Source organism: Bufo gargarizans, chromosome 6, assembly GCF_014858855.1.
Source record: "Bufo gargarizans isolate SCDJY-AF-19 chromosome 6, ASM1485885v1, whole genome shotgun sequence".
Lineage (NCBI taxonomy): Eukaryota > Metazoa > Chordata > Amphibia > Anura > Bufonidae > Bufo > Bufo gargarizans.
The window spans coordinates 238,370,579-238,384,680 of record NC_058085.1 but is presented as its reverse complement, the minus strand read 5'-3'; the positions used below and the strand labels follow the sequence as shown (position 1 = coordinate 238,384,680).

General features: G+C 48.2%; 1 protein-coding gene across 1 annotated transcript in view; it reads right to left on the bottom strand.

Moving 5' to 3' along the window:
• The window catches only part of LOC122942103 (oocyte zinc finger protein XlCOF6.1-like), a 33,408-nt gene extending 22,998 nt beyond the window's left edge, over window positions 1-10,410 (bottom strand). Inside the window, exon 1 of the mRNA XM_044299599.1 lies at window positions 10,311-10,410. The gene's annotated coding sequence lies outside the window, so the exon portion shown is untranslated. The remainder of the gene's footprint in view (window positions 1-10,310) is intronic.
• Window positions 10,411-14,102: the final 3,692 nt, after the last annotated feature.

Here is a 14,102-nt window from a genome sequence, read left to right as displayed (position 1 = left end):
TTTCCAAGTCTAATTCTGTCACTAAATCCATACCGGTGACCCAGCGCCTAAATACTAGGCCTCAAATTTAAATCCCTCTAAATCTCTCGTTACCCACCGCTGTACTGTTGTTGCTGGGCAAGATATTTAGTGTCCGTCAAAGCACATTTTTTGTTCTGGGTTGAAGTACAATTCCCAATTTAGCAATTTCATAATTTAGTGGTTTCTGCTATATCAGAGCTATTTGAAATCTATCCCTAAAAGGGTATATAATATTGAAGGTGCACATAGGGTCATTCAGAATAACTTCACACACACGCTTCTGTGCATTTCCAAGTCTAATTCTGTCACTAAATCCATACCGGTGACCCAGCGCCTAAATACTAGGCCTCAAATTTAAATCCCTCTAAATCTCTCGTTACCCACCGCTGTACTGTTGTTGCTGGGCAAGATATTTAGTGTCCGTCAAAGCACATTTTTTGTTCTGGGTTGAAGTACAATTCCCAATTTAGCAATTTCATAATTTAGTGGTTCCTGCTATATCAGAGCTATTTGAAATCTATCCCAAAAAGGGTATATAATATTGAAGGTGCACATTGGGTCATTCAGAATAACTTCACACACACCCGCTACTGTGTATTTTCAAGTCTAATTCTGTCACTAAACCCATACCTGTCACCCAGCGCCTAAATACTAGGCCTCAAATTTAAATCCCTCTAAATCTCTCGTTACCCACCGCTGTACTGTTGTTGCTGGGCAAGATATTTAGTGTCCGTCAAAGCACATTTTTTGTTCTGGGTTGAAGTACAATTCCCAATTTAGCAATTTCATAATTTAGTGGTTTCTGCTATATCAGAGCTATTTGAAATCTATCCCTAAAAGGGTATATAATATTGAAGGTGCACATAGGGTCATTCAGAATAACTTCACACACACGCTTCTGTGCATTTCCAAGTCTAATTCTGTCACTAAATCCATACCGGTGACCCAGCGCCTAAATACTAGGCCTCAAATTTAAATCCCTCTAAATCTCTCGTTACCCACCGCTGTACTGTTGTTGCTGGGCAAGATATTTAGTGTCCGTCAAAGCACATTTTTTGTTCTGGGTTGAAGTACAATTCCCAATTTAGCAATTTCATAATTTAGTGGTTTCTGCTATATCAGAGCTATTTGAAATCTATCCCTAAAAGGGTATATAATATTGAAGGTGCACATAGGGTCATTCAGAATAACTTCACACACACGCTTCTGTGCATTTCCAAGTCTAATTCTGTCACTAAATCCATACCGGTGACCCAGCGCCTAAATACTAGGCCTCAAATTTAAATCCCTCTAAATCTCTCGTTACCCACCGCTGTACTGTTGTTGCTGGGCAAGATATTTAGTGTCCGTCAAAGCACATTTTTTGTTCTGGGTTGAAGTACAATTCCCAATTTAGCAATTTCATAATTTAGTGGTTCCTGCTATATCAGAGCTATTTGAAATCTATCCCAAAAAGGGTATATAATATTGAAGGTGCACATTGGGTCATTCAGAATAACTTCACACACACCCGCTACTGTGTATTTTCAAGTCTAATTCTGTCACTAAACCCATACCTGTCACCCAGCGCCTAAATACTAGGCCTCAAATTTAAATCCCTCTAAATCTCTCGTTACCCACCGCTGTACTGTTGTTGCTGGGCAAGATATTTAGTGTCCGTCAAAGCACATTTTTTGTTCTGGGTTGAAGTACAATTCCCAATTTAGCAATTTCATAATTTAGTGGTTTCTGCTATATCAGAGCTATTTGAAATCTATCCCTAAAAGGGTATATAATATTGAAGGTGCACATAGGGTCATTCAGAATAACTTCACACACACGCTTCTGTGCATTTCCAAGTCTAATTCTGTCACTAAATCCATACCGGTGACCCAGCGCCTAAATACTAGGCCTCAAATTTAAATCCCTCTAAATCTCTCGTTACCCACCGCTGTACTGTTGTTGCTGGGCAAGATATTTAGTGTCCGTCAAAGCACATTTTTTGTTCTGGGTTGAAGTACAATTCCCAATTTAGCAATTTCATAATTTAGTGGTTTCTGCTATATCAGAGCTATTTGAAATCTATCCCTAAAAGGGTATATAATATTGAAGGTGCACATAGGGTCATTCAGAATAACTTCACACACACGCTTCTGTGCATTTCCAAGTCTAATTCTGTCACTAAATCCATACCGGTCACCCAGCGCCTAAATACTAGGCCTCAAATTTATATCCCGCTGAATTTGAATACAATACATTGGGCCAAATAATATATTTGTTGTTGTGGTGAACCATAACAATGAGAAAAACATCTAGTAAGGGACGCGGACGTGGACATGGTCGTGGTGGTGTTAGTGGACCCTCTGGTGCTGGGAGAGGACGTGGCCGTTCTGCCACATCCACACGTCCTAGTGTACCAACTACCTCAGGTCCCAGTAGCCGCCAGAATTTACAGCGATATATGGTGGGGCCCAATGCCGTTCTAAGGATGGTAAGGCCTGAGCAGGTACAGGCATTAGTCAATTGGGTGGCCGACAGTGGATCCAGCACGTTCACATTATCTCCCACCCAGTCTTCTGCAGAAAGCGCACAGATGGCGCCTGAAAACCAACCCCATCAGTCTGTCACATCACCCCCATGCATACCAGGGAAACTGTCTCAGCCTCAAGTTATGCAGCAGTCTCTTATGCTGTTTGAAGACTCCGCTGGCAGGGTTTCCCAAGGGCATCCACCTAGCCCTTCCCCAGCGGTGAAAGACATAGAATGCACTGACGCACAACCACTTATGTTTCCTGATGATGAGGACATGGGAATACCACCTCAGCATGTCTCTGATGATGACGAAACACAGGTGCCAACTGCTGCGTCTTTCTGCAGTGTGCAGACTGAACAGGAGGTCAGGGATCAAGACTGGGTGGAAGACGATGCAGGGGACGATGAGGTCCTAGACCCCACATGGAATGAAGGTCGTGCCACTGACTTTCACAGTTCGGAGGAAGAGGCAGTGGTGAGACCGAGCCAACAGCGTAGCAAAAGAGGGAGCAGTGGGCAAAAGCAGAACACCCGCCGCCAAGAGACTCCGCCTGCTACTGACCGCCGCCATCTGGGACCGAGCACCCCAAAGGCAGCTTCAAGGAGTTCCCTGGCATGGCACTTCTTCAAACAATGTGCTGACGACAAGACCCGAGTGGTTTGCACGCTGTGCCATCAGAGCCTGAAGCGAGGCATTAACGTTCTGAACCTGAGCACAACCTGCATGACCAGGCACCTGCATGCAAAGCATGAACTGCAGTGGAGTAAACACCTTAAAACCAAGGAAGTCACTCAGGCTCCCCCTGCTACCTCTTCTGCTGCTGCCGCCTCGGCCTATTCTGCTGCTGCCGCCTCGGCCTCTTCCTCCGCCTCTGGAGGAACGTTGGCACCTGCCGCCCAGCAAACAGGGGATGTACCACCAACACCACCACCACCACCTCCGTCACCAAGCGTCTCAACCATGTCACACGCCAGCGTTCAGCTCTCCATCTCACAAACATTTGATAGAAAGCGTAAATTCCCACCTAGCCACCCTCGATCCCTGGCCCTGAATGCCAGCATTTCTAAACTACTGGCCTATGAAATGCTGTCATTTAGGCTGGTGGACACAGACAGCTTCAAACAGCTCATGTCGCTTGCTGTCCCACAGTATGTTGTTCCCAGCCGGCACTACTTCTCCAAGAGAGCCGTGCCTTCCCTGCACAACCAAGTATCCCATAAAATCAAGTGTGCACTGCGCAACGCCATCTGTAGCAAGGTCCACCTAACCACAGATACGTGGACCAGTAAGCACGGCCAGGGACGCTATATCTCCCTAACTGCACACTGGGTAAATGTAGTGGCAGCTGGGCCCCAGGCGGAGAGCTGTTTGGCGCACGTCCTGCCGCCGCCAAGGATCGCAGGGCAACATTCTTTGCCTCCTGTTGCCACCTCCTCCTTCTCGGCTTCCTCCTCCTCTTCTTCCACCTGCTCATCCAGTCAGCCACACACCTTCACCACCAACTTCAGCACAGCCCGGGGTAAACGTCAGCAGGCCATTCTGAAACTCATATGTTTGGGGGACAGGCCCCACACCGCACAGGAGTTGTGGCGGGGTATTGAACAACAGACCGACGAGTGGTTGCTGCCGGTGAGCCTCAAGCCCGGCCTGGTGGTGTGTGATAATGGGCGAAATCTCGTTGCAGCTCTGGGACTAGCCAATTTGACGCACATCCCTTGCTTGGCGCATGTGCTGAATTTGGTGGTGCAGAAGTTCATTCACAACTACCCCGACATGTCAGAGCTGCTGCATAAAGTGCGGGCCGTCTGTTCGCGCTTCCGGCGTTCACATCCTGCCGCTGCTCGCCTGTCTGCGCTACAGCGTAACTTCGGCCTTCCCGCTCACCGCCTCATATGCGACGTGCCCACCAGGTGGAACTCCACCTTGCACATGCTGGACAGACTGTGCGAGCAGCAGCAGGCCATAGTGGAGTTTCAGCTGCAGCACGCACGGGTCAGTCGCACTACAGAACAGCACCACTTCACCACCAATGACTGGGCCTCCATGCGAGACCTGTGTGCCCTGTTGCGCTGTTTCGAGTACTCCACCAACATGGCCAGTGGCGATGACACCGTTATCAGCGTTACAATACCACTTCTATGTCTCCTTGAGAAAACACTTAGGGCGATGATGGAACAGGAGGTGGCCCAGGAGGAGGAGGAGGAGGATGAGGAAGAGGGGTCATTTTTAGCACTTTCAGGCCAGTCTCTTCGAAGTGACTCAGAGGGAGGTTTTTTGCAACAGCAGAGGCCAGGTACAAATGTGGCCAGCCAGGGCCCACTACTGGAGGACGAGGAGGACGAGGATGAGGAGGAGGTGGAGGAGGATGAGGATGAAGCATGGTCACAGCGGGGTGGCACCCAACGCAGCTCGGGTCCATCACTGGTGCGTGGCTGGGGGGAAAGGCAGGACGATGACGATACGCCTCCCACAGAGGACAGCTTGTCCTTACCCCTGGGCAGCCTGGCACACATGAGCGACTACATGCTGCAGTGCCTGCGCAACGACAGCAGAGTTGCCCACATTTTAACCTGTGCGGACTACTGGGTTGCCACCCTGCTGGATCCACGCTACAAAGACAATGTGCCCACCTTACTTCCTGCACTGGAGCGTGATAGGAAGATGCGCGAGTACAAGCGCACGTTGGTAGACGCGCTACTGAGAGCATTCCCAAATGTCACAGGGGAACAAGTGGAAGCCCAAGGCCAAGGCAGAGGAGGAGCAAGAGGTCGCCAAGGCAGCTGTGTCACGGCCAGCTCCTCTGAGGGCAGGGTTAGCATGGCAGAGATGTGGAAAACTTTTGTCAACACGCCACAGCTAACTGCACCACCACCTGATACGCAACGTGTTAGCAGGAGGCAACATTTCACTAACATGGTGGAACAGTACGTGTGCACACCCCTCCACGTACTGACTGATGGTTCGGCCCCATTCAACTTCTGGGTCTCTAAATTGTCCACGTGGCCAGAGCTAGCCTTTTATGCCTTGGAGGTGCTGGCCTGCCCGGCAGCCAGCGTTTTGTCTGAACGTGTATTCAGCACGGCAGGGGGCGTCATTACAGACAAACGCAGCCGCCTGTCTACAGCCAATGTGGACAAGCTGACGTTCATAAAAATGAACCAGGCATGGATCCCACAGGACCTGTCCGTCCCTTGTCCAGATTAGACATTAACTACCTCCCCATAACCATATATTATTGGACTCCAGGGCACTTCCTCATTCAATCCTATTTTTATTTTCATTTTACCATTATATTGCGATGCTACCCAAAGTTGAATGAACCTCTCCTCTGCCTGTGTGCTAGGCCTAAATATATGCCAATGGACTGTTGCAGTGGTGGCTGACATGAAGCCTGATTCTCTGCTATGACATGCAGACTAATTCTCTGCTGACATGAAGCCAGATTGTCTGTTACGGGACCTCTCTCCTCTGCCTGGGTGCTGGGCCTAAATTTATGACCATGGACTGTTGCAGTGGTGGCTGACGTGAAGCCTGATTCTCTGCTATGACATGCAGACTGATTCTCTGCTGTCATGAAGCCAGATTGTCTGTTACGGGACCTCTCTGCTCTGCCTGTGTGCTAGGCCTAAATATATGCCAATGGACTGTTGCAGTGGTGGCTGACGTGAAGCCTCATTCTCTGCTATGACATGCAGACTGATTCTCTGCTGACATGAAGCCAGATTCTCTGTTACGGGACCTCTCTCCTCTGCCTGTGTGTGTGCTGGGCCTAAATATATGCCAATGGACTGTTGCAGTGGTGGCTGACGTGAAGCCTCATTCTCTGCTATGACATGCAGACTAATTCTCTGCTGACATGAAGACAGATTCTCTGTTACGGGACCTCTCTCCTCTGCCTGGGTGCCGGGGCCTAAATATCTGAGAATGGACTGTTCCAGTGGTGGGTGACAGGGAAGCCAGATTCTCTGCTATGGAACCTCTCTCCAATTGATTTTGGTTAATTTTTATTTATTTAATTTTTATTTTAATTCATTTCCCTATCCACATTTGTTTGCAGGGGATTTACCTACATGTTGCTGCCTTTTGCAGCCCTCTAGCTCTTTCCTGGGCTGTTTTACAGCCTTTTTAGTGCCGAAAAGTTCGGGTCCCCATTGACTTCAATGGGGTTCGGGTTCGGGACGAAGTTCGGATCGGGTTCGGATCCCGAACCCGAACATTTCCGGGATGTTCGGCCGAACTTCTCGAACCCGAACATCCAGGTGTTCGCTCAACTCTAGAGCCGGTCAAAAGCTGGGTGGCCTCTGGGACGGGAGGTGGTGTTATCACTAAAGTGCAGGAAACGCAGGATGGTCTCAAATCGTGTCCTGGACATAGCAGCAGAGAACATGGGCATGTGATGAATTGGGTTGCGGCTGAAGTTGGGGACTGCCAATCAGGGTTTGCCAGCACCTCAGGGATTCTAGGGGGTCTACGGGCCCATATTTGCGCTGGCTGCGACGGGGTAACTATTGCACGTGCCACCGTACCAGCTTCAACTGCCCTTCTGGTGCTCGCCACTTCACCATGTGGTACGGCAATGCTGGTACTAGGTCCAGGATGGGCTGTGCTGCTGGTGTATGCCTCACCACGTAATCCGACAGCACCAGCCCCACTCTGCTGCCCTTGAAACGGATCCTGCGCAACCTGTGGTCTAGCGACACGGGGCCGGGTACGCCTGGTGCTATCAGGGACCTCAACCTCCTCGTCCGAACTTTGGGTCAGACTGCCACTGCTTTCTACAGGTTCATATTCTGACCAGCTGGATTCATCAGATGAGGGTTCCCATTCCTCATCCGACTGGGTCAGAAGCCTGTAGGCCTCTTCAGAAGAATACATTTGGGCAACAAAATTTAGGGGTATTCCCTGAGACTACCCAAGAAAAAAAGCAAGCCTGTCTTACAAATGGGAGGCTAGCGAAGTACCGGAGGCCACTGCGGTTGATAAAAAATATCAAAACAGTTTTTTTATCGCCGCAGTGCTTGTAAAGTGAATGTGCAGTGATCAAAAAAATATATATTTTTTGTCACTGCGGTGGGGCGGGCGTGGGTGAACGCACGTGTGGGGGCCGATCAGGGCTTTTTATTGTTGGTCAGTTAGATTACAGGCCCCAAAAATTATGCATTCAACGTACATAAAAGATCAAGTGATTATGTGGCTGGAGGTATATTAGACCAGTGTTTCCCAACCAGTGTGCCTCCAGCTGTTGCAAAACTACAACTCCCAGCATGCCCGCACAGCCAAAGGCTGTCTAGGCATCCTGGGAGTTGTAGTTTTGCAACAGCTGGAGGCACACTGGTTGGGAAACACTGTATTAGACGGTCGATGGATATCAATTTTAATGCAGGCCAGTGTAGTACAGGCCCAAAAAAATCATCATTCAATGTACAGAAAAGAACCAGTGATTATGTTGCTGGAGGTATGTTAGACGGTCATTGGATATCAATTTTACTGCAGGCCAGTACAAATACATATGTTTAAAAGAGCAAAAAATATAAAATTGGATTAAAAACATGGCTAACGAAATCCCCCCTCTTGAAAAAGCCCCAAATGATAATAGTTGAAATTCGATTGAATGTGGTCGTCACAGGTGTTGAATTCCTCCATTGCCCCAAACATTAGGCATTCACCAGACAGAAAAGTACTTTTATGCCGCTGTATTTACATAAGACAGGGACCATTATTTGTTCTGGGTGGTGGCAGATATGTGTAGGCTGGCATGAGGAAATTCAATTAAACGTGGTCGTCATAGGTGTTGAATTCCTCCGAGATCCATGCCTTTTGGACAGGAAACTCGACGAGAGGCAAGCCAAGAGGCCCATGGCAAATTGTGCCAGCTCTGGCCACAGGTCAAGCATGCACACCCAGTAGTCAAGGGGTTCAGAGCGTTCACATCGGCCGTTAACCCAATGTAGTCGGACACCTGTCGGTCTAGGAATTCCCTGAGGCTGGATCCGGAGAGCGGCTGTCGATGGGTTGACTGCAAGAATGATCTCATATCCGAAGTGACCAACACATCTTCAAACCGCCCTCTTCTTGCATGCGCTGTAGGATTGGTACCCGCAACTGTTTCTCTGTGGGTGGAAATTCCTCTGCCAGCGTCCACAACAGCAGAATGCAGCATTTCTCAAAGCAAGGCCTGGAAGAGCTGCATTCTGACAGCCCTCTATCACAGACGGTAACATGTCCGCCATTTTGTGTTTGTACCGGGGGTCTAAGTACGTTTCCACCCAGTACTGGTCCCTTGCCCTTTATGCTTTTTATACGGGGATCCCTCTTCAAACACTGGAGCATGAAGGCCCCCATTTGCACTAAATTGGAAGCGGTGGAGCGGTCTGGCTCCTGCTCATCGCCCAGGAGAATGTTGTCCTCGGTCTCCCCCCCCCCCCCCCATCCACAGACAACACCAGAGATCCCAGAAAAGTTTAAAGCCTGCTCTTTATGCTCCTCCTCCTCCCCGACACCATCCTCCTCTGACTCCTGCTGACTTGTCTCAGATGGAGTAGCCCCCCCCTGGGAATTCATTCAGCATTGAGACTTCCTCATCTTCCTTCTCCTCGACGGCTTGATCAATGACACGACGCAATGCACACTCCAGAAAGAAGGCGTAAGGGAAGATGTCACTGATGGCGCCCTGGCTGCGACTGACCAGTTTGATGATCTCATCAAATGACTGCAGAAGTCTGCATGCGTCGCGCATGGGCAGCCACTGGCGCAGTGAAAAAAAAACAAGCTCTCCAAAACCTGTCCTGCCACAGAGTTAATACAGGTAGTCGTTAACGACACATTTCTGCTGGAGCAGCCTATCAAGCATATACAAGGTGGAGTTCCAGCGCGTCGGGCAGTCACAAATCAGACGTCTGACGGGCAAGTGGTGTCGCCGCTGAACGTCAGCAAGGTGACCCATGGCCGTGTAAGATCTTCTAAAATGACTAGAGATTTTCCTGGCCTGCCGCAAGAGGTCCTGGACCCTGGGGTATTTGGCAACGAATTGCTGCACGACTAAGTTCAGGATGTGTGCCATGCACGGCACGTGTGTCAATTTGCCCTATTTCAGCGAGCTCAGCAGATTGGCACCGTTGTCGCACACCACTTTACCCACTGTCAAATTGAGCGGGTTTAGCCACTGATCGGCCTATGACCGCAGAGCTGAAAGGAATGCAGGACTGGTGTGGCTATTGGCTTGCAGGCACAACAGCTGTAGCACAGCATGGCAACGTCTCACCTGGCACGTTGAATAACAATACCAATTGAGGTGGTAGCAGTGGAAAAGGAGGAGTCAGCCGAGGAGGAGACGGAGGATGGAGGGGAAGAAGAGGCAGGCCTGCATGCAATCCGTGGCGGTAACACTAAATCCACACGGGTGCCACAGGTTGCATGCTTGACAGCCATCAGATGGTTCACCCAGTGGGCAGTAAAAGTTATGTACCTTCCCTGCCCGTGTTTCCTAGACCACATGTCTTTGGTCAGATGTATCTTGGCACCGACACTGTTTGCCAGAGATACATTCACTTGCTGCTGAATATGGCCATATAGCTCTGGGATGCCCTTCTGGGAGAAATTTTTCCTTCCGCGGACCTTCCATTGCGGTGTGCCAATGGCCACAAATTTTCTAAAGGCCACCGAGTCCAGTAGTTGGCGGGCTAGCAGTTCCGACAAGCCGGCGGTCAGCCGTTGGGCCAAAGGGTTATCCAGCGTCATCAACTTTATACGATCAAACATTTGGGCCACGGAAGCTTACCTTTTGCCAGATTAACGTGATGACAGCACGTTGGAAGGTGTTGCTCCCACTGGGCTAGGTGATGGGAGGCCAGGTGCCTTCTTAAGGTGGTCGTCCCTTGGTGAGTGTGGGGCTTACCATGACTTATGTGTTGACAGCACAGGCTGCAGATGGCAACACTATTGTCAGCAGCTGACACAGTAAAAAAAGCCCACACTGTGGAGCCATGTGACGGCGTCCTGGGAGCGCCAGATGTGAGCGTGCATCGTGGATGGCTCGCTCCAGATACATTTGCAGTCTGCTTTTTGACTCCTGTGCACTGTAAGTTCTGCCTGCTTCTCCTCCTTCTCCTCCCTATCTGCTACTCTGTCTCTCCCTCTGAACTCCCCTCCTCTTCCTCTCTTGTGGTCAGCGACATGACATCCATCGACACGTCATTATCGTCACTTTCACCACCACTGACATTAGAGTCATACACAGCACCAGTGCTTTTCTAATCCCCTAGTGTGTACAGCAGTCTGCATAGACTTACATCTCTAACCTCCTGTAGTACAGCTAAAAAGAAGCGCAGTACACAATGCCTGCTCCCTGCACATAAGTGCAAGTTTACAAGCAGAAAATCCACACAGATCCATGTGGGTTTCTGTACATTTCTAAAACAAGGCCAGGTTCACATCACTGTTTACTTTTCTGTTCTTCTTAGGGCTGCAAAAAAAAAAAGGAAAGGCCTCTGTGTGCATTCGATTTCTGTATGTCCGCAAATATGTGCTGCAAAAAAACTAGAACATGTCCTATTGTTACAAAGGATCCACAAAAAAACGGATGCAATACAGATGTGACATGGCCGTCATCAGTATATTTTGCGGATCTGTGTTTCGCAGACTGCTAAATGCACACTTATCTGGCAGAAAAACACATCCTTTATTTTGAATCCGTTTTAGTTAGTTTTGTCTGAGATCCGTTATTTTTGACAAGAGTAAAAGTCCTCCTCGAAGGAATATTTCTCCTGTCAAAAATAACAGATCTCAGAGAAAACTAACAAAACGGATGCAAAAAAGGCACAATATATGTTCAAAATAAAGGATCCATTTTATTATTTATTTTCTGTTCTTCTGATGTTAACCCGACCTTACTTCTTTTGGATTTGATGCAGATTTGTTGTGAAATCCACAAAAACTGCACAAATAATTGACATGCTGCAGATCTTCAAATCCGCACAGCAGGTCAGTTTCCGCACACACAAAAATATGCAAAGTGCACATGAGATTTTTCTAATCTCATTCACTTTGCTGCTACTGTATTATGCGTCATCTACACGTCCGTGATGAAATCAGTGATAAGGTGGTCAGTGATTCATCCATGAAGAATCTGTCTTTTGCCCTCCGTGTGTCATTCGTGTTTCACGGACACTGCATAGATGAAAATACGTTTTCATGGCATCTCCTCCTAATGGTCCATGATACACAAATTGCATCAATGTTCATGGACCTATAGACTATAATGAAAAAAGTAGATTGTCCAGCTTCAATGAAATGAGCCTGATGTTTGGTTTTTAGGCACGTTTCCTAATAAAATACGCACAGCGAGGTGAAGCTGGACAATCTACTTTTTTCGCTATTTCTCAGCCTTAGTTCCGGTTCTGTGTCCGTGCTCCTCGGTGGTGTATGGTGAGGTGAGCTCCAACTTGGTGTTTTTACGTTTAAGTACCATAATGGACGGGATGGGAGCACAGACACAATAGAACATGCTTCTGTGCTGAAATCACAGACCCATAGACCATGGTAAAACACAGATGTGTGAATACATGCGTTAAAATGAATGGGTACGTGTGCTGTCTGTGGAGATCACGTACAGCACACATCCGTGAATAACTGACGCGTGAATGAGGCATTACGGTGCGGTTTTTCCTAACAAAATTGGTGCAGAAAAACTGTGCATAATCGGCATTGTGTGCAGCAACCCTCTTTCACACGAGCGTTGCGGGAACATGCACGATCTTTCCGCTCGAGTGCAAAACATTGTAATGCACGCGCGTGAGAAAAATCTGCATGTTTGGTATCCAAACCCGAACTTCTTCGCAGAAGTTCGGGCTTGGGATCGGTGTTCTGTAGATTGTATTATTTTCCCTTATAACATGGTTATAAAGGAAAATAATAGCATTCTGAATACAGAATGCATAGTACAATAGCGCTGGAGGGGTTAATATTTTTTTTTTTAACTCACCTTAATCCACTTGCTCGCGCAGCCCGGCTCTTCTTTGCTGTGTACGGGAAAAGGACCTGTGGTGACGTCACTCCGGCCATCACATGATCTTTTACCATGGTGATGGATCATGTGATGGACCACATGATGACTGGAGTGACGTCACCACAGGTCCTTTTCCTCTACACAGCAAAGAAGAAGACAGAAGAGATGCCGGCTGCGCGAGCAAGGGGATTAAGGTGAGTTAAATTATTATTATAATTTTTTTAACCCCTCCAGCGCTATTGTACTATGCATTCTGTATTGAGAATGCTATTATTTTGCCTTATAACCATGTTATAAGGGAAACTAATAATTATCGGGTCTCCATCCCGATCGTCTCCTAGCAACCGCGTGTGAAAATCACACCGCATCCGCACTTGCTTGCGGCTGCTTGCGATTTTCACGCAGCCCCATTCACTTCTATGGGACCTTCGTTGCCTGAAAAACGCACAAAATAGAGCTTGCTGAGATTTTCATGCAACGCACAAGTGATGCGTGAAAATCACCGCTCATGTGAACAGCCCCATAGAAATGAATAGGTCCTGATTCAGTGCGGGTGCAATGCGTTCAACTCACGCATTGCCCCCGCGTGGAAAACTCGCCCGTGTGAAAGGAACCTAAGGTTCGGCTACAAGAAAGTCCAAAGACATTTCATGTAATGTTTGTCATGTGACATGCTGTTACTGCAACACGGCAGTTGCAAAAATCCAGACATGTCAGATTTTGTGTCGCACATGCCATGCAACTTTTCCTCCATTGACTATAATGTAAGTGGTGTGCGACATGCGACTCACCTATGACTTAGCGGTGTTTTCACAGCGAAATCACGGTTCTAAAGTGGTCACGCTGCAGCAAGTCACACATATTTCTGTGATGCGACCTTTTAGTGTCTTGCTGTTGCGCGAGACACGTCACAGTGTAGCCGTACCCTTAGACCATAAGCATGCAGCTATATTTTGGATCCATATCCGACGTACATTTTTGAGGATTGCACAAGGACTCATTCATTTCTAATGGTCCACAGATAAAAAGGATGCCATCCATGAGCATCCCGCAAATTACAGAACATGTCCTCTTCTTGTCCATTTTGCAGACAAGAATAGTCTTTTCTATAAATGGGACTGAGAATAATGCGGATGGCACACTGAAAGTATCTGTATTTGGCAGATGTGTCGTTTGCAGGCCTCAAAATGGAACCGATCATGTGCAGAAGGCCTTAGTGTTTACACCATATGGCTGGCAAACGAGCACTGGCATCCCATAGTATATAATTATGAATTGTGTATTCCAACATCCCCCATTCCATTTATAGGCCTATGGACTGGCATCCATGGATTGAAGTATCAGATTTAGGCCCCATGCACACGGCCGTGTTTCACGGCCGTGTGCGGGCCGTGGAACCGCGGCCTGGATCCCTCCTGAGAGCAGGAGCACACGGCGTCACTGGTTGCTATGACGCCGTGCGCTCCCTGCTGCCGGCACAGTACTGTAATACACTGGTGTGATCTATACCAGTGTATTACTGTACTGTGCCGGCAGCAGGGAGCGCACAGCGTCATAGCAACCAGT